This window comes from Prionailurus bengalensis, chromosome B3, assembly GCF_016509475.1.
Source record: "Prionailurus bengalensis isolate Pbe53 chromosome B3, Fcat_Pben_1.1_paternal_pri, whole genome shotgun sequence".
Lineage (NCBI taxonomy): Eukaryota > Metazoa > Chordata > Mammalia > Carnivora > Felidae > Prionailurus > Prionailurus bengalensis.
In genome coordinates this window covers 93,105,407-93,119,968 of record NC_057355.1, presented here as the reverse complement: position 1 = coordinate 93,119,968, position 14,562 = coordinate 93,105,407, and the positions used below count along the sequence as shown (strand labels likewise).

Genomic DNA, 14,562 nt, shown 5'->3' with positions numbered 1-14,562 from the left:
TTGAACTTTAAATAAAATAGTTTCTTGCCAGTTTCTACAAGCTACACAAGATTTGGGAAACAGTGTTCATTTTGCTATTCCAAGGACATTTCAATAGAATACAACTAACCCAGCTGATCAAGGTCAGAGAAGCAGGTTAATCAGTTTTATCTATTTCTTTTAATTTTTGTTTCTATTGAAGTGTTACATGTTTATTTCCGAATTTGTAACAAAAGAAGTAGCAGAGTTCACTAATAATACAAGCAAAAGGCTAAAGCACAGTGGGAATGAACTCAGTTGTCAAGGAATAGCACTTTTTTTTTTCTATTTTTTATACAATGTCATTCTGGGCATTGTTACACTTGGGCTTATGACAAACTGGCTCAGTACTTTATAAAAATGGAATTTTCAAAGAAATGACTGAAGTACCATTCCACATTAAATATCTCTAAGTGCTTCTGTATTTACATATTAAAAGATAGATGTCCAACCCTTCATTGTCCTTGGCTCTGCTTTATGGAAACCAAGCTATATGATGGATTAAGTAGGTTTTAACCAACACAGTTCTTGCTGGTCATTTTAGGATAAAAATTTAGTGGTGACAAGTCTTACAAAAAAGTCCTTATTTTTCACCCAAATCAATTTTAGTTGTAACTTTATACTTGGCCATAGGTATTGATCATTTTATACCTATCTATTCACCTGTACAATTACACAGAAACAGATACAATTTAAAATATTTAATAGTTTTAACTTATTATTGACCAAGAAAATTATATCAGAGACTATCACTAACAGAATTAATATTGTCTAGATAGGAAAGTCAGTACTACTATGATGGCTAATTTATAAGTGTTTTACCTGTGCCAAATAAGTTAATTGCAACTACAAATCTCTGACAAGAAATACTATTAGTATTTACTTTTTACAGATGTAGAAAATGAAGCATGGCCAGGTGAGTTTAGTGCTAAGCAATTAAAATGTGATACAGCATATGTAGTATAAGAAAATACATAGTACTCTTCAGTCATGCTGGGGACAGAAATTCAATTTGGCCCAAGAAGGTAGAAAATAAATTCATAGAGTTGGCAATGTTTGAGCTAAACTTTGACATAAAAGTAGGAGTTTTACAAGGGGAGAAAAATTTGCCAGAGGGGAAAAAATACAAGGTGACCAAGAATAGCCTGTTCATGTCAAGACTTTTTCGGTGGAAGAGACCAAAAACCTACTAAAACTAGCTCAAGAAATAAGGGAAAGCTTATTTTAAAAAAGGCACAAAAGTCTCAGTGAAATAGCATCCAGAAAGTGTCATGAATCAAGGCAGCCTGTCCATATTTCTCTGTCTGCCTCTGTCTGGGTGTCCTCAGTGACTACACTTCTGAGCCTGAACCTCTTTCTGTTTCTTTCTTATGATGGACTTGCTATGCTGTTATTTTCTCTGTACACATATAGCTGATGCCTTCCCAGTTTCACCCTACGTGACTTTCTAGTGGAGTTCTCCATGGATTACTATATTACTCCTCAATGTAAAAATCTTATATTGTCAGACAAATCTGATTGGGTCAGGCCATCTTTTCATGCCACAGCACACAAGTTATTTCTAGTACATTTGGCTATAATCAGAAGAGTTGGATATGACCCACTCTATTGTCAAGCCTATAAACAAACATTCATTAACCAAGTCTACTGGGTACTTAAATAGGTTAGTAATCATTTCAGTATGGTAGGTATGCATGCATTTGTTATTTGACCATAAAGTAGAATTATGAGGGCTTTCTTTCTCAGGGCACTGACCTTGACCTTTGATCTGTAGGAATAGGGAAGGTATAATTTTAAAAACTTTAAGTTTCATAATCCTACTGGTCCTTTAAAAATAACACTTCTGGGAGGGTGAAGAATAAGAAGTCAAGATAAATGGAGATAATAGGGGACAGTTGTGGTGATCCAAACTAGAGAAATAACTCAAAATGAGAGGCACCAATCCCTGACATTGATGGAAAAATTTAAATATTCCCAGAATGTCTTTCTGATTCCAAAATGTTACGGAGGATGAAATGTTCATTTACTTTTGGAAGAATGACTTGATGGGTGAAAACAAGAAAAAAATATGAGGAAACAAAGATGTAAACCAGAATTGAGAAATTGGTGAATGGAAAAACAAAGAAAAGGAAACAACAGCAGAAAACATTGTTGTAGAATTCTTGTATTGGCTATATTGTTTTTCAAATAGGGAGGAGATAGAAGGGACTCCTATATTTCAAAAAAGAGTGGCATGTTTTATCCTCTAAAAAACAAAACCGTCTTCAGATAAGAACAGATGCAAGGAATTTAGAAGGAAGACACAAGTAGTGTGAGCTGGTAGTGCTCTGTGAATGGAAGATCTCTACTGGGTGAAATTAAACTCAAGAATAGGTAATAATGGAAAAAAAAAGTCTCTTAACTGTTTAATGCCTCCATCAAGGATAACTTTAAGAAAAAGATCTAACAAACTATAACAGTAACAATAATAAGACAACCACCTATTAAGCACTGCCATGTATCATGCTAAGTACTCTATTCAGGTTATTATATTTAATCATCACAACACCTCCAAGATGCATATAATATTATAATCACTTTATGGAGAAGAACATGAAGGCATCAAATAAGTCAATACTTAAGTTATCAACCATTCTAGTAAGAAGAATAGAAACTATTAAAGCTGTGGTATTTATGTTGCATTATAATACCTTACTGGAGTAATGCTGAGAGCAGACAAGCACCATGAGAAAATGGAATCATGTAATCCTTAAGTTTATAATACTTAAAGGAGAAGCTGTTAGAAATAGGCAGACATAAGCTCCGTAATTTAGGACTAAGGAACTACACTCAAAATGGAATTTTGTTTTTGAGAATGAGGATTTCTAAAACTTGGAAATACTTCAGTTTTATTACAAATTACCAAATAAAGAAGTAAAATGTAAGAGATCAACTAAGTAAATCAAACCTGTGAGGATTTTAAAGGAGCACAGATTTTACGAGATTGCATCACTGTTGGAACAAATGGCCTAGATAGAATATAGATGTACAAGTGACATTTATAGTGTCAGGAATACTAAATGATAGACTGTGCCAAAAGCCTGTGAAAATGATTTTTTAAGAAGGATGTGTGTGTTTTAACTATGTGAAGAGAAAGAAGACAGAGAACTCTATTGCTTGAAGATCTAATATTAAAATAAGTGGAAAAACACCATTAAACAGGAACTTAATCTCTAGTCTAAATGTGTTTAAGAAAAAAACTTAAGAAAGAATGACACACTGGATACAAGAGACCACATAGCTGTTTCATGTTCAGTTCTTTTTCCATTTATTGAGAACTTCAAGATATGCTTGCATATCAAGTCATTGTTAAAAACTATGGAGGAAGAAATATATAACTTCAGAAAGAAAAGAATTTTCTACAAGCTATTAATGGCAAACCTAATAAAGCTCTGAGATTATTCAGTAGATGGTTTATAAACATTTGTAAAAGAAACTGATGTTTACTAAAGTCACTATAGGCCTACAAAAAATTTCAATAGAAATCAAATTTATTAAAATTTTCAACATGCTTCAACAGGTTATAAGTGTTTATACTACATATATATTTTTTCCCTTTCTTGTAAAAGAACCCTTACTTTTTTTACATGGAACCATTCCTACTCTACTCTTGGTTCATGGTGTTGTTAATGCCTGGGCTAGACATTTCCAGTCAGAGAATTCCATCTTGCGGGCAAGCTGATTGAATCAGCCAGACAACAAGCAGAAGACTGGGATACTTTTGGAACTATTTGCAAACAGGAAAGCCCCTTTCTCTGCCACTGCTGAACTAGAGGAATATGGGTTTGTGTTTTCTGGTGGCCATTTTGTATCATGAGGGAAACTTAGAATATCACCAACAAAAGAGAATTTCTAGACTGAGAGAGAGGCAGAACTCTAGCAACAATCTTAGATTATTTGCAATTTTAAGGTAATGAAACACTTCTTGCTTATGCCACTTTGAGTTAATTGGAACTAAAAGAGTTTTAATTCTGAAATTGGTCCCTGGAAGTGGAATATTACAATTAGAACACATTTAAACTGTGGGTTATTTGCTAAAGAATACAGAATGAGGCTTCTCCCAAACCTTACTTGAGATATTAGTGACACCTGTTATAAAGTGGAAAAATTAAATTGCCATGTTCATGCAAATTCACTTGGTTCTCAGATTTTTAGTTCTCTGCTACTAAGGCTTTTGGAAATCCTGTAGAGAAATGCCAGTATTGTGGAATGTGTCAATTGTTCTGTGTGTGTGTGTGTGTGTGTGTGTGTGTGTGTGTGTGTGTGTGTGTATGTGTGTGGCTTTCAGTAAGTTACTCCAAAAAGGAGACTAGCTTCTTCTAAACAGCTTCTCTGAAAATGGAAGAAATAAATACAACCTATTGAAGAAAAGCTCTTTTTGCCTGAGGCTAATGACACTGGGTAGCTTAGAATCTGACATTTCTTAGTTTAACAGGACTGTAAATCTTACTACCCTGCCCCAAGCTAGAGTTCATGGTAGAAAACACAGCAAAGGGAGTAAAAAGCAAAAGAATGATAGTATTGAAACCCTGGAGAAAACACTGTCCTCCCCACGTAGCTAACTTTTTCAATTTCTGACTGGCAAGTGTAAAAATTACTCCCACTGTAGAGTACAATCCATTGGGAAACAACCTTTAAAGCAAAAACTGTATTAGTTCCATTGTTGCAGAATAGTGGCCAGATGGAAGCCATTATACTTACTGCTAGGGAGAGGGCAGAGCACCAAAACTTCTTGTAAAAAGGAAGGGATCCCAGTCAGTGCTCTAGATTCTAGAATTATGACTGGACTAAATCTCTAATTAAGGTTATCAGTTCATGAAGCTTTATATTTATGGTCTATAGGTTTCTGAACCATAAAGAACTTGACATGCCTGTCACTCAGAAATCCTGTGCTCAGGGTTAAATGTAGCAATTTAACTGTGAGTGCATCTTGCCTCGGTGTCCTTAATAATTTAAGAGAAATGGTATTGGATAGTTCAAAGGCTCAAATTCTCTATCATGAGGGAAAGTAATTAAAGAAGTTTCTCTCTTTGTAATCATTCTCTACTAGGCCTACATAGATTCTTCTCTAAGAACAGGCTTGATCTCTGTTTACTGCCTCAAGTGGCCTATAAAATAATGGCAATTTAGGATTTAGAGTTATTCACATAGTTGAAAAAAATCCCTTAGGTAGAAGACTAAATGCAAGAAAAACATACATGTTTAGCATCATATTTAATAGGGGATAAAGGTACTGTGAAACAATATAATTGGTCCCTGACTCTTTGTCTCAAACGTTTTGGTCTGGACACATTTAGATAATCACATTTTAATTTTCTCCAGAGATGAGAGGCCACACTCTTTGGAAATCCTCAGATCCTACCACTAAGGATGACCAAAATCTGAGAGAAACTTGATACTTAGAATCTACAATATCTAAGAAGGCAGAACTAGGATTCAAAAAGCACCAATATAGTTCATATTGTCCATGTATCGTTTTCAAAAATTTAAACCATTCTTTTAGAGATACAGAGCAAAATGTCGAAAATATTCAACTCATTTTTGAAGGACCTAGCAAAACAATAAATCTGGCCCAAATGAAAATTAATGAAATAAGGATGATATAGTCTTCCCCCAAAAAGCATTAAAAGATGGAGCTTGCTAGGTTAGATACACAAATGGTTAATATCTTACAAGGCAATATAACCATAACCTTTGGACATTATCCTTGATGCTGAACAGAAAGGTGCAAATTAAAACGTAAATTCACAGAACCTATGCCTTTGCTTTATAGAAAAGAACAAAGAGAAACATGAGTGTATTTCCCTTGATCGAAGGCCAACAAATTATGCCTGCTGCCCAATTTCTTGTTTTCATAAAGTTTTAATGGAACACAGCCACATCAATTAATTGATTCCCTGTTTGTGGCTGAGTTGAGCAGTTGTGATATAGACTGTATGGTCTGAAAAACCTAAAATACTCTAAGAAAAAGTTAGCTTATCCTTGCCTTAGATGTTTGAATAACTTTTATTAACAGTACTATCATTTTGGTAATAAATTTCTAAGCAGTCTTGATGACAAAAAGGTTGCTTTTTTGTGTGTATTTATGCTTATTAGCACAGATTTACCAAGAGTTGCTAATTGACTATATAAGCCTCTTTAACTATATAGTGTCAAAGTAACTATGGAAGCCAGATAATTAAGTTCTTTCAAGAAATTTCATTTAGAAATCACTTAAAAGCCTCTACAATTTATTCTGTCCTGAGGCTTGAAAATCCAAGTGAAAGAAATTCTCTTCACCAGATTTCTCCAGCAATATCTGGAGAGCCCCAGATTTTTTATAGTTCCTAGCAAGGGAGTCACCTTGTTTACCACCTGAGAAGCTGGGGCCCTGGAAACTCAATGACAATCCTGTTTTCTTGAAGAGATTTTGAGGTGTTGGTTCCATGTGTAAAGTACAGTCCCTTTCAATTAATGGTAGACTTGTTATTAGCTTGTTACAAAACATGACACTCCAGGTGTACTCCTGATTATTACAAAATCAATTTGATCAATTATATCTTAGTATAGAGGAGGCTTAAGTTTTATTGTACTTACGTGAATAACAATATTATGAAAAGTAAGGAGACAGAATGAAAGTAATTTTTATCAAAGCCGCTTTTCATTAGAACAAAACTACTCTTTTTCCTTGAAAAACAAAAAGATACCCCATTACTTTGTGTACACAGTTGTGTTTCTTTGCCATTATTTCCAGTATATATTCAATCACCCATGTTAACTATCACTGAACCCAATTAGCTACTATTTCATAGAGAACATTGGGAGTTGAAATATCGAACAGTGTATTTGAAAATTGTCTGTTATGCAACAAGCATTTTAGCAAAGTAGTAAAGCCTATGTTCCTACCTAATGATCACCTTTATCTACCCACATCACATTTCGACCAGGTATAAGCATTAATGAACATACAAAACTAAGAAACACCCCTTTCTATTTTCTAAAACTGTGTTTCAGTAGTCTATCTTAGGCAATATTAGATATGCAAAGATTACTTACTAATGAACTCAGTATTATGCAAGACTTTAAAATTAAGGACATTGAATTCTGAAGTTAACATACTGCTAAGCATAATTATTACAAGTATTTTCAGAAATCTGGTTTCATGCATTTTTTTCAATCTTTGACATGGTGTAAGAATTAAATTAGCTCATTTGATAGTAACCAGTGTAAGAAGTTTAGAAATTTTGAAATAGCTATTTCTCCTATTAAAAAACAAACAAACAAAAACCATTGAATACTTGTATTATATTTCAAACTGATAAAATCAGAGAAAACCTATTAAGTTGGCTTGTTTCCAAATCAAAATTTCAAACCATCTGGTTGGTCTAAGGATTTATCTTGATTGAATAGATTTGTCTTTTTATATAAAAATGTTGCTAGAGTAGCAGTTTCTGTTAGAATGATTTTTAAAAGGCTAGCATATTTACATTATTAGAAGTTAAATTAAAAACTTATTCTTGACAATTGGGATGGATATTATACTTATTTTGAATTTATAAACGTGCTAATCTTTCCAAACCAATCAAAATAGACCTGTTTAAGATGTTTTATAATCTTTTTTGTTTCTATCCTTCGAAGATAGAAAAATATTTCACACTCAAACGGTAAATGCTTTTCTTTTAATATTTAATTATTTTTGAGAGACAGAAAGCATGAGTTGGGGAGGGGCAGAGAGAGGGGGACAGAGGACCTGACACCGGCTGTGTGCCGACAGCAGAGAGCTGATGTGGGGCTCGAACTCACAAACTGTGAGATCATGACCTGAGCCAAAGTCAGATGCTTAAGCGACTGAGCCACCCAGATGCCCCAGTAAATGATTTTCTAATTCTTAAATCTCAACAGTGGGTCAAGACAAAAGAAGCAGGAAAAACTCATAATTTAGGGTTCAAAGGGCTATCTTCCTGAGTCCAGAAATATTTTCTTTAATGAGGTCATATAAAAAATAAGCCAGCGGAACCTGGGTGGCTCAGTCCGTTGAACATCCCACTTCAGCTCAGGTCATGATCTCACAGTTTGTGGGTTCGAGCCCCATGTCAGGCTCTGTGCTGACAGCTTAGAGCCTGGAGCCTGCTTCAGATTCTGTGTCCCCCTCTCTCTCTGCTCCTCCTCGTTCACTCTCTCTCTCTCTCTCTTACAAATAAACATTAAAAAATTTAAAAAAATAAAACAAGCTAAAAACACAAAAAAGAAAACAAATCTAGCAAACATTTGTTTTATTATTGTTTTTTGACTGACAGAAAATAGGTTTGTATAAGCCATACAATGATCATTAAATAAAACCATAATTCACAATCACTGCTGCCACCAATGGGGAATAACTTATTTATCATACATAATTCTAAACCAATACTAAGCTTAGCTAAGAACCAGAAGCAACAGAGAGGGAAAGATTGGCAAGAGAGGAAAGAATCAGTGAAGATCAAGTTCTATTGTTTCTGTTGCCTTCAGGGACCAAAAAAAACCAAAAAAAAAAAAAAAAAAAAAAACAAACAAACAAACAAAAAAAAACCCAAAAAACAAAACAACAAAAAAGCACTTGTGGGCTTAAATAGTCTGTAAAATGTACTTTTCGGGCAACACAGTTTATTGGCCCCTACAATCAAATTCCCTAAGGCATTCTAAAGGAACTACCATAGATTTCAAAATATAATTTTCAAAGAATTGGAAAAGGACTCTGATGTACTTATCAAGTTAGCATATGCTGAAGCTGTATTTATTTTATAAATGAGAAAATAGTGAATTGGTAAATCTGGTTCAAAGAAGAATGTGAAAAAGTGAGTAATAATAGACATTAAAATATTGAGGTAAGATTAATAAATATAGATCTGGTTAATGTTTACAAATCAATCATACTACAAACCTTGGCCTTATCATTCTTCTCTGACAAAAATTGAAGTTCACGTGTAATTTCACAGGTTCTGGGCTCCAATTATACAACAAATAGCTAAGCCAAGCACAAGGTGAATTGTCTCCTAGGATTGAATAATTCTCAGTTCAGCTTGTTAAACATTGTCCTATCACGACTCTGAGAGTCATACCTTCCTCCTGCCTTATTTCCAAATTTTGGTTAATTTTCTCAATATCTAATAGATACATAAAGTCAATACAATTTAGTCGTATGGCAAAGCTGCCATGTAAACTAAGGTAACCAAGCTTTATTTAAAAATATTTTTTATGAAGAAAGGAAATCACTAAATTATGGGAATTGAGCTAATTGACAAACTGTGGAAGAGTGAAAATACAAAATAGGAAGGAGACATTAGTAGAAACTATATCCTACTGGAAACATTAGAAGGAATTGTAAATAAATAGAAAGACAAGACATAGCAGAGGTATAATAGTTATCATTGGAAGAAGCTACTGCTATGTAGGAGTAGAATTAGATTGATTTTTGTTTAGCTTCAAAGTGTGAAATTAAGCCTGGTGAGTGAAGGTTATAGGTAAGCTAATTGTAAGAATGAGTTCCATTAAAAAAATAAAAAATTCTATCTTGTGTTGTAGCAAGTTGCAAGTTACTCATTACCAGAAGTTTTCCAATTGAAGTTGAACAATAGTGTTTCTTTTCTTGGGGAGAAATTTAAGGATAATGCCTATTTCTGAATTGGTCAGGCCTTTATTTAGGTTTCTAAATTGCTTTAATTTAATTTCTTTGTTTTCTATTTCTGAACCTGTTGTCCCTCTCTCCCCCACTTCTCCTTGTGTCCTCCTCCCTCTGCCTGTCACTTGTTAACAAACTGCTGTGTGGTGCTGCTAGCAATGCAGCATTGGGCATGTTTTCTTCAATCTAGAAAGTAAAGAACAGTTGCATTCCTCCAATAGTTATCTAATATTAGAATAATAAAGGGTAAAAGTTCATTTTTAATAGACTATTTTTTAGAACAGATTTAGGTTTGAAGCAAAAGTGAGTGGAAGTTACAGAGATTTCTCATAAGCCCCCTGCCTCCCACTCATGCATAGTCTCCCCTCATTATCAACATTCCCCATCTGAGTGATACATTTGTTATAACTGATGGATTTACATATCATTATTACGGTCTATAATTCATATTAGGGGTTTCTCTTGGTGTTGTTATATTTGTCCAAACCCATGAAATGTACAAGTATCCACCATTATAGTATCATACAGAGTATTTTCATTGCTTTAAAAATCTTCTGCTCGACTAATTGATCCTTCCTCCATCTTAATCTCTGGCAATTACTGATCTTTTTTACTGTCTACATATTTTTTTGCCTTTTCTGGAATGTCATATAGTTGGAATCAGACAGTAGGTAGCATTTTCTGGTTGACTTCTTTTGATGAATAATAGGTGTTTAAGCTTTCTCCATGTCTTTCAATGGATTGATAGCTCAGTTTTTAGGGTTGAATGATATTCCATTGTCCAGATTACCACAGTTTATTTATTTATTGATACAACTACTTTAGGGCATTTTGGTTGGTTCCACACTTTGGCATTTATGAATAAGACTGCTGTAAACATCCATGTGAAGTTTTTTGTGGGGACATAAGTTGCCAACCCTTTTGGTAAATACCAAGAAACACAACCTTTGGATTCTAGGATAAGGGTAAGTTTACAGGAAACAGCCAAATTGTCTTCCAAAGTGTTCTTACCATTTTTTCATTCCCAATGGCAATGTGAGAGAATTCCTTTTGCTCCACATACTCAACAGCATTTGGTGTTGGTGTTCTGGATTTTTGTCATTAATAGGTATGTGGTGGTATCTTTGTTTTAATTTGCATTATCCAGATGACATGACCTAGAGCATCTTTTTATGCACTTATTTGATGTCTATGTCTTCTTTGATGAGGTGTCTACAAAGGTTTTAAGCTAATGTTTTAATTGTGTAATTGTCCTTTTTTAAAAAAAACTAAGATGTATAATATGTTTTGATATACACAGTGAAATGAGTAGTGTAGTCAAGCTAATTAACATATCCATGTTATTGTGAATTGCAAGATCATTTTCATTTTTTATAAGTTTATTTATTTTGAGAGAGTGTTTGTGTGTGCATGGACGGTTAGGAAGGGGCAGAAAGAGAAGGGGAGAGAGAATCCCAAGCAGGCTCCGTGATGTCAGCACAGAGCCCAATGTGCGGCTCAAACTCCTCAACCATGAGATCATGACCTGAGCAAAAATCATGAGTTGGGCACTTAACCAACTGAGCCACCCAGATGCCTGATCATTTTCATTTTTAAGGCTAAATAATGTCTCAGTGCATGTATATGTGTGTGTATAATTATGATTTCTTTCTCCATTCATCCATAAGCATGCACTTAGATTGTTTATATCTTGGCTATTGTGAATAATGATGTGGTGAACATGATTGGGTTGTTTATTTTCTCATGGATGAGTTTTAATAGTTCATTGTATATTTTGGCTAGCAGTGCTTTATCAGATGTCTTTTTCAAATGTTTTATTCTAATCTGTGACTTTTCATTTTCTATTGTCTTTTACAGAAGAGTCTTTAATTTTAATGAAGTTCAGTGTATCAATTATGTCTTTTTTTTGTTGGTGTATATAAAAAAGAATACAATACCTAAAGTCATCTAGTTTTTCTCCTATGTTATCTTCCAACAGTTTTATAGTTTCACATGTACAGATCACATTTAGGTATGTGATCTATTTTGAGTTTTTATGAAGAGTGTCAGATCTATGTCTAGTTTCATTTAAATCCCATTTGGTGATGGTGTATAATTCTTTATACATGTTGGATTACATTTGCTAATATTTTGTTGAGAAATGTGTATGTATGTTCATGAGAGCTACTAGTCTGTAGTTTTCTTATAATACCTTTGTCTGGTTTTGTTGTTACGGTAATTCTGGCCTCATAAAATGAGTTAGGAAATAATCCTTTACTTTTATGTTCTGGAATAAATTGTACAGAATGGATATAATTTCTTCCTTTAACGTTTGGTAGAATTAACCAGTAAACTCATCTGGGCCTGCTACTGTTTATTCAATTTGTTTAATAGATTAGAAAGAACTTGTAAAAGATTTGTTCAGGCCTATTCAAATTGTCTGTTTCTTCTTTTGTGGGCTTTGGCTAATTGTGTTTTTCAGGAATTGGTCCATTCCATCTAAGTTATTAAATTATGGATATTAGAGTCTTTCACAGTATTTCTTTATTATCCTCTTAATGGCTATGAGATCTGTAGTAATGTCTCTACTTTCATTACTGGTATTATTAATTTGTGCCTGGTTTTTTTGTTGTTGTTGTAGTTGTTGTTTTTTGTTTTCCCTAAGTTACCCTGATTAGAGGCTTATAGATTTTACTGATCTTTTCTGAGAACACTCTTTTGGTTTTGTTGTTTGTCTATTGATTTCCTGTGTTCAATTTCATTGGTTTCTGCTCCAAGTTCACCTAATGTTTATTCTTTCAGAAAACATTTACTGAGTTTTGGCATATGTTTGATACTCTCTCAGGCTCCTGGAAATGAATAGTGAAACAACAGACAAAATCCCACACCAAAATGGCATGTGTGATGATACTGTGACAAACACAAGCATGATGTAGAATGTAGATCTTATAGTAGATGTAAAGAATAGTAGTTTTTGGTCTAAAAATGTTGACTTTTTAAATAGTTTTTCATTATTGATAGTGATGAAGAGGAAAAAGTAGATTTGTGGGAGTCATTTATTAAGTCATTCAGTGGTCCAGATGAAAGTTGACTTAGGTCACTTGAATTAGATTTGTGGTGGTAGAATTGGAGAAGTGAACTGACTTAGGAGCGGGATTAACTGGTACAATTAAGAGGTTTGGATTGAGTTACATGGACATGGAAAACAAGTATGTCGTGCCAGGTATGATACTGAGTTATTTTCTAGCTTGTGGAACCAGATATATAGTATTTAGAAACAAGAATTGTTTACTCATACTTAATAGTATTCAAAATAGGACAAATGCTCCAAATAGTACAAATAAGCCTTCTTTTTTAGTGTCAGCGTCCCTCAACCCCTATACTTTTTTTTTTAAACCAAACATACCTGTCATTTGCCAGCTCAAAAATGAGTTGGAAATCTAATTTTAGGAATTATTCAAGATTCCTGCAAAGTAATGCCTTGGTATCTCTGTATCCATTAGGAAATATTTATAGAGCAAAATACATCAAATATATATTTTATTTATTAGGACATTGAAGCATTAGTTTTTATATTCTTCTAAAAATTTAGCACCATTATCAGTTTGAATAATAACTCTTTTAATTCCTTACCTTTTGCTTACCTTGGGAAACATCTTAATTTCAAGGTGCTTAATAGTTATACATTTAGCAATATAACTTGAATATTTTTATATTTGCTCCGTTAAGTAGACGTCCTGTACAATATATACATATTTTTGAAAACCGAAAAACTATTCTTCTTAACCTACTCATAAAGTAGCTTGAGTTATCTGCTCAAATTATCTAATAACTAATATTTATATTAGTTATTACTTAATTATATTAATCTATTTTTGCCAGCATAGCTTAGCTTACTGTATATCAAATGTATATGTCCTATACTTCTATATAGCAGTCTTTGGTTTTTAAAAAATATATCAAACTTGGGCACCTGGTGGCTCAGTTGGTTAAACATATGACTCCTGATTTTGGCTCAGGTCATCATCTCATGGTACATGAGTTCAATCCCTGCATTGGTTTCTGTGCTGATAGGGTGGAGCCTGCTTGAGATTCTCTCTCCATCCCCCCACCCCCCCTTCTCTCTCTCTCTTCCTTTTTGTCTGCTCCTTCCCTGCTCGTGCTGTCTCTCTCTCTCTCTCTCTCTCTCTCTCTCTCTCTCTCTCAAAATAAATAAGCTTAAAAAAAGATGAAAGAAATTAAAAAAACTATCAAACCAAGTTACCATAAAGACTTTACTTTGAGAATCAATTTCTAGTCTGTTATGTAAAGGTCAACTCATTTGGTGGTCAATTTTTTCTATCTGCTAACATGATCAAAATAAAAATTACTTAAGAACATTAAAGTATACATCAAAGTTTTCTACAAGTGTTTTTGAATACTTCCATAATGGTGTATATAGAAAAGGCAAGATGTATATTAAAAAGAGAAATGATGTGTTCTCTTTGGCAGCACGTACACAAACTTAGAATGATACCAAGAGGATTAGCATGGCCCCTGTGCAAGGATGACATAGAAATTTGTAAAGTACTTCATATTTAAAAAATATTTTCTACATCTCTAAAGGTTTTGAAAACCATTATGCCATGAGAAAAATGCATTCAGATGGAAACTGATTTTATGATCAACTCCTAAGGGGTATTTTTTTATTTAAGTGTATCCATTGAATAACAATAAAGAAAACTCTGTTTTATTTTTGTTTTTGTTTTGCTTTCCAATGCTATTGATTTGGAATAGTGAATTACATTACATTTGAGGTCTGATACACTGGGCTGAGCTTTGTTGACAGCCTAGTTCGTGGCATGGATTCTGTAAGATGTGGATTTTGAGTGGTACATTTTGACTGCTAA

At 33.6% G+C, this 14,562-nt stretch overlaps 1 non-coding gene across 1 annotated transcript; it reads left to right on the top strand.

The window, feature by feature from the left end:
- The first annotated feature begins 14,148 nt into the window (after positions 1-14,148).
- LOC122469712 lies at positions 14,149-14,254 on the top strand. The gene has a single exon (XR_006293606.1). It is a non-coding gene; the product is annotated as a U6 spliceosomal RNA (small nuclear RNA).
- The last annotated feature ends 308 nt before the right edge of the window (positions 14,255-14,562 follow it).